This window comes from Callithrix jacchus, chromosome 22 (genome assembly GCF_049354715.1).
Source record: "Callithrix jacchus isolate 240 chromosome 22, calJac240_pri, whole genome shotgun sequence".
Lineage (NCBI taxonomy): Eukaryota > Metazoa > Chordata > Mammalia > Primates > Cebidae > Callithrix > Callithrix jacchus.
The window spans coordinates 6,609,167-6,622,553 of NC_133523.1; the positions used below are offsets into that span (position 1 = coordinate 6,609,167).

The window sequence follows — 13,387 nt, forward strand, 5'->3', positions numbered from 1 at the left end:
CAACATGGAGAAACCCCATCTCTACTAAAAATACAAAATTAGGCAGGGCGCAGTGGCTCACGCCTGTAATACTAGCACTTTGGGAGGCCGAGGTGGGTGGATCACCTGAGGTCAGAAATTTGAGACGAGCCTGACAAACATGGTGAAACCCCATTTCTACTAAAAACACAAAATTTAGCCGGGCGTTTTGGTGGGGGCCTGTAATCCTAGCTACTCGGCGGGCTGAGGCAGGAGAACCACTTAAACCCAAGAGGTGCAGCATTTTAGGGCGGGACCACCTGGGGCCGGAAGAGGAGGTGCAACTCTGCCAGCCCGAGACCGGAAGCGGAAGCACGGGAGTGTGTTGTGAGAAGAATCTCAGTCGCCGCGCGTGGGAGTCTTGATCTCCGCGAGTCGGTGTTTTTGGCCCGCCTGGAGGTGCTGGGCTCGGGTGATCGGCAGGTGAGGGTTTGGGTCCGGGTCCAGAGAGAGGGCCCAGCCGCGGCCCCCGCGTCCCTCCCGGGAGCCGGGTTTCCGCCCCTGAGACCTCGGGCTGTGTGCCCAGGTCAGCCCAAAGCTGCTGTTTCTTCCGGGGTCGTGGCCCCCACGCCCCTGTCGCCCGCACCCAGGGCGATTCTGCGTTCCATGGGACTTTTGGCTCTAGCTGGAGACATTTCTGGAGGTCACAGAATGCAGGGTAGGAGGCACTGTGCTGCTGTGATCTAGAGGGGGGAGGCCAGGAGTGCTAGCAGCGCAGCACCCTGCAGCGCGTAAAGGCAGCTGCCGCCTGCAAAGACTCTCCAGCCCCAAACGTCGGTAGAGCCCAGGCTGGGAAACCCTGCTGGAGGGCATTCAGGTCTCTGCAGTCCTGAATACATTGTAGAAATTATTTACAATTCAGCTGAGTCGCTTATAAGACTATAGTGACGAATTTAAAGCATCTGGAGTCACCATAAAATCTCCAGCCACGTGAGTTAAGCAAGTCAAATGGAAACAGCTTTAAGCTCCTTGTTTCATTTTAGGGAGCAGATGGCTGGAGAGGAATCAGGTGAATTCAGGCACAGCTGATAGCCTGGGTTCTTATTATTCTTTAAATCAGTTTTTTAAGTGAATGGGGTGGCCTTTCTATGCAACAGCTGTATTACCCTCAATAAATACATTTTACTATATGTACATACTCCCTACAAAAGGCCTCGTAAGCGATTTTTGTGCCCCCCTCCCCCGCTTTTTCAGACAAGAAAAGTATCATTCAAGCTCAGATTTGTGTTGAAACCAGCCTCAGGATTCACCTGTCCTCACTGATGTTTCTGTAAGATCAGGTGAGTACCGTGTAGAACCTGCAGCTTACAAGACTCCACTGTGTAGAAAAACTGCAAATGAGTTTTTCCTGTGCTCAGGTTGCAAACAAGGAATTACTAAGAGTGAGCATATCTTTTTTTTTTTTTTACTTCAGATGTCATTATTGTCCAGTGCAGTGGTGCTATCTCAGCTCATTTCAACCTCCGCCTCTCAGGTTCAAGCAAGTCTCCTGCCTCAGCCTCCCAAGTAGCTGGGATTACAGGTGCGCACCACCACACCCAGTTAACTTTTGTATTTTTAGTAGAGACGGGGTTTTGTCATGCTGGCCAGGCTGGTCTCGAACTCCTGACCTCAGGTGATCCGCCTACCTCGGCCTCCCAAAGTGTTGGGATTACAGGCATGAGCCACCAAGCCTGGCCATAATGCAGATTTTCTTGAATGTCATAATACTAAAAATTTTAGACATTTACAGATGAGTACAAATATATCAGCTTTTCACATGTATATGTGAATTTTGGGGGTGCCGTTGTTCTGCCAGCCACAGGGACCAGATAGCAGAGACACTTGGCAGCTGTGTTCATTGGAGGCTGGAGGCTGAGAGGCTGCAGGGGAGGAATGGGGAAAGAGCCACGGATCTCTGCTTGGTTCCAGGTACCACTGAACACCTGGCCTGTGGGGAATGGCTGTCTATTCCATTCTCTCCCAGTCCTTTCCTCCCTGGAGATAGGGCGTATGGGGATCATCCAGCATAAATTCCCTGGGCAAGAGATCTAGAAGGAAGCCAGAGCCTGAATTCTGCATCTCAGTACAAATTTGGAGAGAGACTGAGTGGCCCTGCCTTCCATGAGCAGCCACCACCACCCACCCCTCCAACTCTGTTTTGTCTACCTGGCCCACATTCACTCTCACAAATCCCTAAATCCAGATGCCAAACCCCCACCCCCACCCCACCCTTGGCTGCTTTCATCTTTGTGTGTATACACACACACACACACACACACACACACAGCCCTTTTCTCATAAAAAAGAAAACATTCCATATATACTGTTGGGTGTCTTATTTTTTTCCCCTTTAATTTACTGGGAATAATAACCTCTATTGATACCTAGAGATCTTCTCTATTTGTTTGAGATGGAATTTCACTCTTGTTGCCCAGGCTGGATAATGCTATCTCAGCTCACTGCAACCTCTGCCTCCCAGGTTCAAGCAATTCTGCCTCAGCCTCCCGAGTAGCTGGGATTACAGGCATGCGCCACCACGCTCAGCTAATTTTTTGTATTTTTAGTGGACACAGAGTTTCACCGTGTTGGTCAGGTTGGTTTTTGAACTCCTGACCTCAAGTGGGCCACCTGCCTCAGCTTCCCAAAGTAGTAGGATTACAGGCGTGAGCCACTACTCCCAGGCCTCTCTTTTAGTTTCTTTTTTTTTAAATCAGATCTCATGAGATCTCTTTTTTTTTTTTTAATGGCTGCATTGTAAGTAATGTCACAGTGAGTAATCTTACATGTCTTTTACTATTTGTGTATCTTTCAGATCGATTCTTAAAAGTTTTAGGAATCTAGACAGTCTCTGATAGAAAATGGCTGGAGTTCTGCTGGGCTGGCATGACAGTGGAGGTTGGGGAGGAGGAGGAAATCAACTGAAATGAGGGGCAGCCACATCCAAGCTCTGTGAGCAGGAAATCAGGACAGGGGTGACTGAGGCAGGGCATGGGTAGGAGGTGGGGTGGCCGAGGCAGGGCACAGGCAGGGGAGGGGGTGACGGAGGCAGGGTACAGGCAGGGGAGGGGGTGACGGAGGCAGGGTACAGGCAGGAGAGGGGGTGATGGAGGCGGGGCACAGGCAGGAGAGGGTGTGACATGTAGGGCATGTTGGGCCCCAGAGGGTTGTGGGGTGAGCCTTATGCTGTGCTGAGGCGCAGGATCCGAGAAATAAAGAGACAGGACAGAGAAGTACAAGGAAAACATAGCTGGGCTCAGGGGGCCACGCCACCTATAAGTGGAGTCAGGCGAGGCCCCGAATGTCCAGAAGCATGAGTATTTATTGTGTATAGGTTAGGGGGCAGGGCAGTGAGTGAAATCATCTTTAAGGATAGTGATAGGGTCGTGAGCAATGAAACATGGGGTCCACCCCATTAGGTCACCTAGGCTAGGAGGTGGACAGTGCACAGCAAGGGGCCCGTTCCCATGAAGGCAAGGGCCGTGTGCAGTAAGGGGTCCACCCCTATTAGGTCACCGAGGCTTGAAGGTAGGCCGTGCGCAGTGAAGAGGGTGCAGTGTGCAATACTTCTGTCTATGGGAAACTACTACTAAGATTTATAGGAGGATGCTTTAAGTCACATTGCAGTGACAGAGCTGTCAAGGTTACCGCTACCTTCTGGCAGCTTCCAATGGGTTCTATGGGAAGATGCTTTTCAAGCAGCACAGTAGCAAGAGCTGATAAAGTTCACAGTCACAAGGTGGATTGCCGGTCTGAGGGCAGCCTTCCACAAGAACTGGAGCAAGGTCCTAGCTCCTTTATCAGGAGGAGTGGCTCTCGCCCCAAGCCTGCCATACAGCGGGTATCTTTATGATACTGAATGCTGCCGCCTGGGCCATGGGTTCTTGTCCTGGTATAACGGTTTGTCCCTTAAATCATGCTCTGCACTGTCTCTGCTCTAGGCATTCCTCTGATTATAAGCTGCTTATTCCTTAATTCATGCTCTGTACTGTGTCCACTCTAGGCATTCCTCTGATTATGAACTAAGATATAATTATAGGTATATATGTAGGGAAATATCCTTAGGCACTCATACTGTCCAACTATTATATGATTATATATAGAGGATTGTATAAAGGGATTCGTCAAGCCCTATTTCTATAAACTAATATATGATGATGTAAAGGATTATATAAAAGGAAGTAGCTGAGTAGTAACACTATAAAGTGAGATATTCCTCAAGCCCTAAGTGTGCCAGGGTTCTGCTTAGATCTCATTCCTCGGTGCCTATATGGGGGGGGTACCCACAGTGACAGAGGCGGGACACAGGCAGGAGAGGGGGTGATGAAGGCAGGGTATGGTCTGGAGAGGGGGTGACGGAGTCAGGGGATGGGCAGGAGAGGGGGTGACTGAGGCAGTGGATGGGCAGGAGAGGGGGTGACTGAGGCAGTGGATGGGCAGGAGAGGGGGTGACTGAGGCAGTGGATGGGCAGGAGAGGAGGCCTGCTTGTGGTCACAGGACACACCATGAGAGAAAAATCAGTGAACTCAGTGGAAGTTGAGGAGGGAGGTTGGGTTCAGAGAGGGGAGTTTGTGAGCATTGTTCTTGAGTGCTGTGATGATGGAGGCTGAGCGTACCTGTGGAAATGTGTGGCCAAGGGGTGTGAAGGCAGAGAGCTGTAGAGCTGAGGAACCCCTGAGACTCTGGGGGGTCTCTGACATCATGCGGGACTTGGGATTGGAGATGGGAGGAGTGATGGAGGCAGGCGCTGGAGTCCCCAGGGAAGGAGGGCGTGGCAGGGAACACATTACTGACCGCACTTGGACAAGCAGAATGTGCTATGAGACTCCACAAAGCCTAGGTTCTCAAGGGGTACGGAGCCAGGGACAGATTGGTCATTGTGTCGAGGACCGAGGAAGGCAAGTTTTGCCATCAGGTGGCCCTAAATTCATCTGCTCAGCAAAGTAAAGGCTCAATGTGGAAGCCAGAACTTGCATTTGAAGAAGGACAGGACGGGTGGGCTGAGGAGGGCCTGTCCCCAGCATCTCGAGAGGGAGGAGGCTGTGGGGACTTGAAGTGTTTTATTTCTTCCAGAACACCGTCGTGAGAGTGCTTTGGGAAGAAGGGAGGCTCATCCTGCCTCCCGGCTGCCCTTTGGCTGTCAGAGTCACAGGATGGCGGCCCTTGTCCTACACGCCGCCGGTGGTGAGTCACGGGGTCTTAGCATTTCTCATAGTCCAGGATCGAAAGGCTCTGACCCTCAGCCTGAGACGGGAGGGGGCTGGGCAGAGCAGGTGAGGCAGGAGTGGAGCCCCAGGGGCCCAGAGGTCCTCCGTGTTTGATCGGGCGGCTCTTGGGATTTGGGACTTAGGTGTTTGGGTGTCTGTGGATGTTATTGTGTAGTGAATGTGCTGGAGCTTTTGAATTCTCCCTTTCTTTCTTTCTGTGAACCTGATAAAAACATAGTGATGTCCTTGGAACCTGTTTCCTCATCTGCGAAATGGTAATAATCTCTTCCCCAAGTGCAGTCAGACCTTGAGCCCTGTTACCTTTAGTTGGTGAGACAGGGCTGTGTTTGGGTGTCTTAGGAGAGCCGTGGGTAGGTGTTTGCATGGGGTGTAGGTGGGCGCTGCGTGGGTATAGGAGGGCGATATGGTCAATCACAGGCAGATACGTGGGTGTTAGACTAGCCTGAATCCCCGGGACTCATTTCTCCTCCTCCAGCTGCATCTTCCCCATTCCCAGCCTCTCAGCAAAAAGGACACACTGAAGGCGGAGGCCTGGTTAATGAGCTCCTGAGAAGCTGGCTGCAGGTGAGTTGGATGCTCCTTTTCCCAAATCATTATTCCTTTAGCCAGAAGTTTGGACTTCATACCTTCCAGCAGCCTGAAGCCTTGCAGCCAGACTGGCTCCTGAGGCATCCCAGGATTTCTAGGCATCTGATGGAGGGTGAGGGCTGCCCAGAAAATCGGTGTGTGTGGACGGTTACTGCAGGTTCAGAACTTTCTCCAGGTCCCTAAGTACATCATGTGCTCCTGAGAGTTTTAAGGGAAAGCCACGTAAAGGTGTGATGGTGTTCTAAGCCCAAGCAGTTTATAAAAGCCATACGGAATCGTTCATTCACTCGCCAAGTGTTCCTCTGCTTTCTGCCATGTCCCGGGCCCGTGCTCCCCTGGAGATTGAGAGAATAAGATCACAGGAGCCCCCAGTCTGAGAGAGAGAAGACAGTTGCTCTGGGGTACTGTGCATTAAACCTGAGGAGTGGCCTAAGGAGTCAAGCATTGAGGGCTGAGCCTGGAAGCCAGGGAGAGGAGCTCAGAAGCCCGCCCATCTCCTGCTCAGGTTTCCCCAGCCCTGGCTCTGTTCTCCTGGGCCCTCTTCCTGTGCAGTTGGTGAGGGTGGTCCTAGGCTAAACTGTGATGTTTGCGATGCTTTAGGGGTAGGTGACCTTCAAGGATGTGGCTGTGGAGTTCACCCAGGAAGATTGGGTGTTGCTGGACCCTGCCCAAAAGACACTATATAGGAACGTGATGCTGGAGGATTCCTGGAACCTGTCCTCCTCACTGGGTAAGCCTGATGCCATTCCTGCATTTATTTAATGACTAAGGAAATACTCTTTTTCTGTTTTTTAAATTGAGGTAACATTCACAGGACAGAAAAGTCACCGTTTAAACTGGTTTTTTTTAAGTGTCCAATTCAGTGGCTTTTCATATGTTCACAGTGTAGTACAACCACCACCACTAATTCCAGAGCGTAGTTGTCACGCCAGAAATAAGCCCATTCCTCCCTCCTGAAAACCTTGGCAGCCACTAATCCTTCTGTCTCTATGGGTGTGTCTCCTCTTTTTGTGGGGGTGATTTTTAGATAGTGTCTCCCTCCATCACCCAGGCTATAGTGCAGTGGCGTGACCCTGAGTAGCTGGGACCACAGGTGTGTACCACGCCCGGCTAATTTGTGTATTTTTTTGTAGAGACAGGGTCTTGCTATGTTGCCCAGGCTGGTCTTGAACTTCTGGGCTCAGGCAGTCCTCCTGCCTTAGCTTTCCAAAGTGCTGGTATTACAGCTGTGAGCCACCATTCCTGGCTCTATTCTTGACATTTTATATAAATTGGATCATACAAAATGTGGTCTTTTGTGTGTCACTTTTTACTTAGCATAATGTTTTCTTTTCTTTTCTTTTTTGAGACGAGGTTTTACTCTGTTGCCCCAGGCTGGAGTGCAGTGGTGGGATCTCGGCTCACTGCAGCCTCCACCTCCCAGTTTCAGTCTGTTCTCCTGCCTCAGCCTACTGAATAGCTGGGACTACAGGCATGTGCCACCAGGCAAATTTTTGTATTTTTCACCATGTTGGCCAGGCCGATGGGCTTCAACTCCTGGCCACTCACCTTGGCCTCCCAAAGTGCTGGGATTACAGGTGTGAGCCACCATGCCTGGCCGATGTTCTCAAAGTATAACCATGTTGTAGCAGGTATCTAAACTTCATTCTTTTTGCGGTTGAATATTTCATTATGTGAATATACCACGTTTTATGTATCAGTTCATCAGCTGATGGAAATTTGGCCTGTTCTCACCTTTTGGCTCTTGTGGGTAGTGTGCAGTGAACATTCATGTACAAGATGCTGCTTGCACACCGGTTTTCTCTTGGGTATATACCGAGGAGTGGAATATTCTGTGGTATCTATGTTTGATGTGTTGAGGAGCCTCCACACCTACTGGACCATTTTACTTTGTACCGGCCATGTATGAGACCAGCAACGTATTACAGTTTCTCTGCATCCTTACCAACATTTCTCTCTTCCATTAAAAAAAAATTACTGTACCCATTCTTGTGGGTGTCATCTCATTGTGGTTTTTATTTCCCTTTTTTTTTTTTTTTTTTTGAGATGGAGTCTGACTCTTTTGTCCAGACTGGAAAGCAGTGGCGCAGTCTCAGCTCACTGCAACCTCCGCCTTCCTAGTTCAAGAGATTCTCCTGTCTCAGCCTCCCAAGTAGCTAGGATTACAGGCATGCACCACTACACCAGGCTAATTTTTGTATTTTTAGTAGAGACAGGTTTCACCATGTTGGCCAGGCAGGTCTCAAACTCCTGACCTCAGTTGATCCTCCCACCTCGGCCTTCCAGAATGCTGAGGTTACAGGTGTGAGCCACCACACCTGGCTGTGGTTTTTAATTTCTGTTTCCCTAAAAAAATGATGAGACTGGCCATCTTTCCTTGTGCCTTTTGGCCATTTACACATCTATTTTGGAGAAATGTTCATTCAAGTCCTTTTACCATTTGGGGGGCATTATTTGCCTTTTTTTTTTTTTTTTTTGAGACAGAGTTTCGCTCTTGTTACCCAGGCTGGAGTGCAATGGCACGATCTCGGCTCACTGCAACCTCTGCCTCCTGGGTTCAGGCAATTCTTCTGCCTCAGCCTCCCGAGTAGCTGGGATTACAGGCACGCGCCACCATGCCCAGCTAATTTTTTGTATTTTTAGTAGCGACGGAGTTTCACCATGTTGACCAGGATGGTCTCGATCTCTTGACCTTGTGATCCACCCGCCTCGGCCTCCCAAAGTGCTGGGACTACAGATGTGAGCCACTGTGCCCAGCCCTTGTTTGCCTTTTTGTTATTGAGTTGTAAGAGTTCTTTATATGTTCTCAACACTGGAACCTTATCAAATATTATTTATCATTTTCAAATACCTCCTCCCATTCAATGGATTGCCTTTTTTACTGTCTTGAATGATAGCTTTGCAAGAGATAGAATTCTTGGTTCATCTTTCAGTACTTGGAGTATGTCATGCCACTGGCTTGTGGCCTCCATGGTTTTTGATGAGAAATCAGCTGTTAATCTTGTACATGATGACTTATTTTGCCCTTGCTATTTTTCAGGATAATCTCTTTGTCTTTGGTTTTTAACAGTTTAATTTTAAGGTATCACAGCATGAGTTTTTTGAGCGTATCCTATTTGGAGATCATTGAGCTGCTTGGGTGTATAGACTTGTAATTTTCATCAAATTTGGGAATGTTTGGCTGTTATTTTTCCATATATTCTTTTTTCTTTCCTTTTTTTTTTTTCCCAGAGACTTGCTCTGTCACCCAGGCTAGAGTGCACTGGCATGATCTCAGCTCACTACAACCTCCACCTCCTGGGTTCAAGCAGTTCTCCCTGCCTCAGCCTCCTGAATAGTTGGGATTACAAACGCACACCACCACATCTGGCTAATTTTTATATTTTCAGTAGAGACAGGGTTTCACTATGTTGGCTAGGCTGGTCTCAAACTCATGACCTCAGGTGATTCTCCCACCTCAGCTTTCCAAATTGCTATAACACAGGCGTGAGCCACCATTATTGACCTATTTTTCCTATATTCCTTCTGCTCCTTTTTCTGCCTCCTCTCCAGTAGCAACTCCCGTTATGTGTATTCAGATGTTTGATGATGTCTTCTGGGTCTCCTAGTCTCTGTTCATTTTTTTCCCTTTTTAATTTCTGCGTTACAGATCAAGCAATCTTTACTGACCTTTCTTCAAGTTCACACTGATTGTGTCTTCCTCCTGATCAAGTCTTCTGATGAACCCCTTCTAGTAAATTTTTCATTTCAGATAATATATTTTTCAATTTTAAAATTCCTGTTTGGCTCCTTTTTTTTTTTCTTTTAATTGCATTTTAAGTTTTCGGGTACATGTGAAGAACATGCAAGATTGTTGCATGGGTACACACGTGGCAGTGTGATTTGCTGCCTTCCTCCCCTTCACCTATATTTGGCATTTCTCCCCATGCTATCTCTCCCCAACTCCCCACCCCCTGCTGTCCCTCCCCTATTTCCCCCCAACACACTCCAGTGTGTAGTGCTCCCCTCCCTGTGTCCATGTGTCCTCATTATGAGTGAGACCATGCGGTGTTTGATTTTCTGTTCTTGTGTCAGTTTGCTGAGAATGATGGTTTCCAAGTTCATCGATGTCCCTACAAAGGACACAAACTCGTTTTTGATGGCTGCATAATCCATGGTGTATATGTGCCACATTTTCCCTGTCCAGTCTATCATCGATGGGCATTTGGGTTGGTTCCAGGTCTTTGCTATTGTAAACTGTGCTGCAGTGAACATTCGTGTGCATGTGTCCTTGTAGTAGAATGACTTATAGTTCTCTGGATATATACCCAGTAACAGCATTGCTGGGTCAAATGGAATTTCTATTTCTAGGTCCTTGAGGAATCGCCACACTGTCTTCCACAATGGTTGAACTAATTTACACTCCCACCAACAGTGTAAAAGTGTTCCTGTTTCTTCACATCCTCTCCAGCATCTGTTGTCTCCAGATTTTTTTTTTTTTTTTTTTTTTCTCTCCAGATTTTTTAGTGATCACCATTCTAACTGGCATGAGATAGTATCTCAATGTAGTTTTGATTTGCATTTCTCTAATGACCAGTGATGATGAGCATTTTTTCATGTTTTTTGGCCTCATGTATGTCTTCTTTTGTAAAGTGTCTGTTCATATCCTTTGCCCACTTTTGAATGGGCTTTTTTCTTATAAATCTGTTTTAGTTCTTTGTAAATTCTGGATATCAGCCCTTTGTTAGATGGGTAAACTGCAAAAATATTTTCCCATTCTGTTGGTTGCTGATTCACTCTAATGACTGTTTCTTTTGCTGTGCAGAAGCTGTGGAGTTTGATTAGGTCCCATTTGTCTATTTTGGCTTTTGTTGCCAATGCTTTTGGTATTTTGGTCATGAAGTCCTTGCCTATGCCTATGTCCTGAATGGTTTTGCCTAGATTTTCTTCTAGGGTTTTTATGGTGTTAGGTTTTATGTTTAAGTCTTTAATCCATCTGGAGTTAATTTTAGTGTAAGGTGTCAGGAAGGGGTCCAGTTTCTGCTTTCTGCACATAGCTAGCCAGTTTTCCCAACACCATTTATTAAACAGGGAATCCTTTCCCCATTATTTGTTTTTGTCAGGTTTGTCAAAGATGGGATGCTTGTAGATATGTTGTGTTGCCTCCGAGGCCTCTGTTCTGTTCCATTGGTCTTTATCTTGTTTTGGTATCAGTACCATGCTGTTTTGATTACTGTACCCTTGTAGTATAGTTTGAAGTCTGGTAGTGTGATGCCTCCCGCTTTGTTCTTTTTGCTTAGAATTGACTTGGCTATGTGGGCTCTCTTTTGGTTCCATATGAAGTTTAAGGTGGTTTTTTCCAGTTCTGTGAAGAAGGTCATTGGTTGCTTGATGGGGATAGTGTTGAATCTGTAAATTACTTTGGGCAGTATGGCCATTTTCACGATATTGAGTCATACCAACCATGAACATGGAATGTTTCTCCATCTGTTTGTGTCCTCTCTATTTCGTTGAGCAGTGGTTTGTAGTTCTTGAAGAGGTCCTTTATGTTCCTGGTTAGTTGTATTCCTAGGTATTTTATTCTCTTTATAGCAATTGTGAATGGCAGTTTTTCTATATTTGGCTCTCTTTAAGTCTGTTACTGGTGTATAGGAATGCTTGTGATTTTTGCACATTGATTTTGTATCCTGAGACTTGGCTGAAGTTGTTTATCAGTTTCAGGAGATTTTGGGCTGAGACGATGGGGTCTTCTAGATATACAGTCATGTCATCTGCAGATAGAGACAATTTGACTTCCTCCTTTCCTATTTGAATACCCTTTATTTCTTTTTCTTGCCTGATTGCTCTGGCTAGAACTTCTAGTACTATATTGAATAGGAGTGGTGAGAGAGGGCATCCTTGTCTAGTGCCAGATTTCAAAGGGAATGCTTCCAGTTTTTGCCCATTCAGTATGATATTGGCTGTCGGTTTGTCGTAAATAGCTTTTATTATATTGAGGTACGTTCCATCAATACCTAGTTTATTGAGGGTTTTTAGCATAAAGGGCTGTTGAATTTTGTCAAAGGCCTTCTCTGCATCAATTGAGATAATCATGTGGCTTTTGTCTGGTTCTGTTTATGTGGTGAATTACATTTATAGATTTGCGTATGTTGAACCAGCCTTGCATTCCTGGAATGAATCCTACTTGATCATGGTGGATAAGCTTTTTGATGTGCTGTTTCAATCGGCTTGCCAGTATTTTATTGAAGATTTTTGCATCTATGTTCATCATGGATATTGGCCTGAAGTTTTCTTTTCTTGTTGAGTCTCTGCCAGGTTTTGGTATCAGGATGATGTTGGTCTCATAAAATGATTTGGGAAGGATTCCCTCTTTTTGGATTATTTGGAATAGTTTCAGGAGGAATGGTATCAGCTCCTCTTTGTATGTCTGGTAGAATTCAGCTGTGAACCCATCTGGACTTGGGCTTTTTTTGGGTGGTAGGCTCTTAATTGCTGCCTCAGCTTCAGACCTTGTTATTGGTCTATTCAGAATTTTGACTTCTTTCTGGTTTAGGCTTGGGAGGAGGCAAGTGTCCAGGAATTTATCCATTTCTTCCAGGTTTACTAGTTTATGTACATAGAGTTGTTTGTAATAATCTCTGATGATGGTTTGAATTTCTGTGGAATCTGAGGTGATATCCCCTTTATCATTTTTTATTGCAGCTATTTGGTTATTCTCTCTTTTCTTTTTTATTAATCTGGCTAGTGGTCTATCTATTTTGTTGATCTTTTAAAAAAACCATCTCCTGGATTTATTGAATGTTTTGAAGGGTTTTTTGTGTCTCTATCTCCTTCAGTTCTGCTCTGATCTTAGTTATTTTTTGTCTTCTGCTAGGCTTTGAGCTTTTTTTTATCTTGCTCCTCTAGCTCTTTCAATTTTGATAATAGGGTGTCAATTTTAGATCTCTCCTTGTTTCTCATATGGGCACTTACACTGGTATATATTTTCCCGTAGAGACTGCTTTAAATGTGTCCCAGAGATTCTGGTATGTTGTGTCTTCTTTCTCATTGGTTTCTAAGAACATCTTTATTTCTGCCTTCATTTCATTGTTTATCCAGTCAACATTCAAGAGCCAGTTGTTCAGTTTCCATGAAGCTGTGCAGTTCTGAGTTTCTGAATTCTGAGTTTTAACTTAATTGCACTGTTGTCTGAGAGACTATTTGTCATGATTTCCATTCTTTTGCATTTGCTGAGGAGTGATTTACTTCCAATTATGTGGTCAATTTTAGAGTAGGTGTGATATGGTGCTGAGAAGAATGTATATTCTGTGGCTTTGGGGTGGAGACTTCTGTAAATGTCTATTAGGTTTGCTTCTTCCAGGTCTGAGTTCAAGTCCTGGATATCCTTGTTAATTTTCTGTCTGGTTGATATGTCTAATATTGACAATGGGGTGTTAAAGTCTCCCACTATTATTGTGTGGGAGTCTAAGTCTCTTTGTAAGTCATTAAGAACTTGTTGTATGTATCTGGGTGCTCCTGTATTGGGTGCATATATATTTAGGATTGTTAGCTCTTCTTGTTGCATTGATCCTTTTACCATTATGTAATGTCCTTC

General features: G+C 46.0%; 1 long non-coding RNA gene across 1 annotated transcript in view; it reads left to right on the forward strand.

Moving 5' to 3' along the window:
• The first annotated feature begins 314 nt into the window (after window positions 1-314).
• LOC100401969 (uncharacterized) overlaps window positions 315-13,387 on the forward strand; it is a 28,744-nt gene continuing 15,671 nt past the window's right edge. Inside the window, exons 1-6 of the long non-coding RNA XR_008478798.2 lie at window positions 315-441; window positions 1,213-1,298; window positions 1,433-1,540; window positions 5,072-5,182; window positions 5,702-5,790; window positions 6,415-6,544. This is a non-coding gene — a long non-coding RNA (uncharacterized LOC100401969). The remainder of the gene's footprint in view (window positions 442-1,212; window positions 1,299-1,432; window positions 1,541-5,071; window positions 5,183-5,701; window positions 5,791-6,414; window positions 6,545-13,387) is intronic.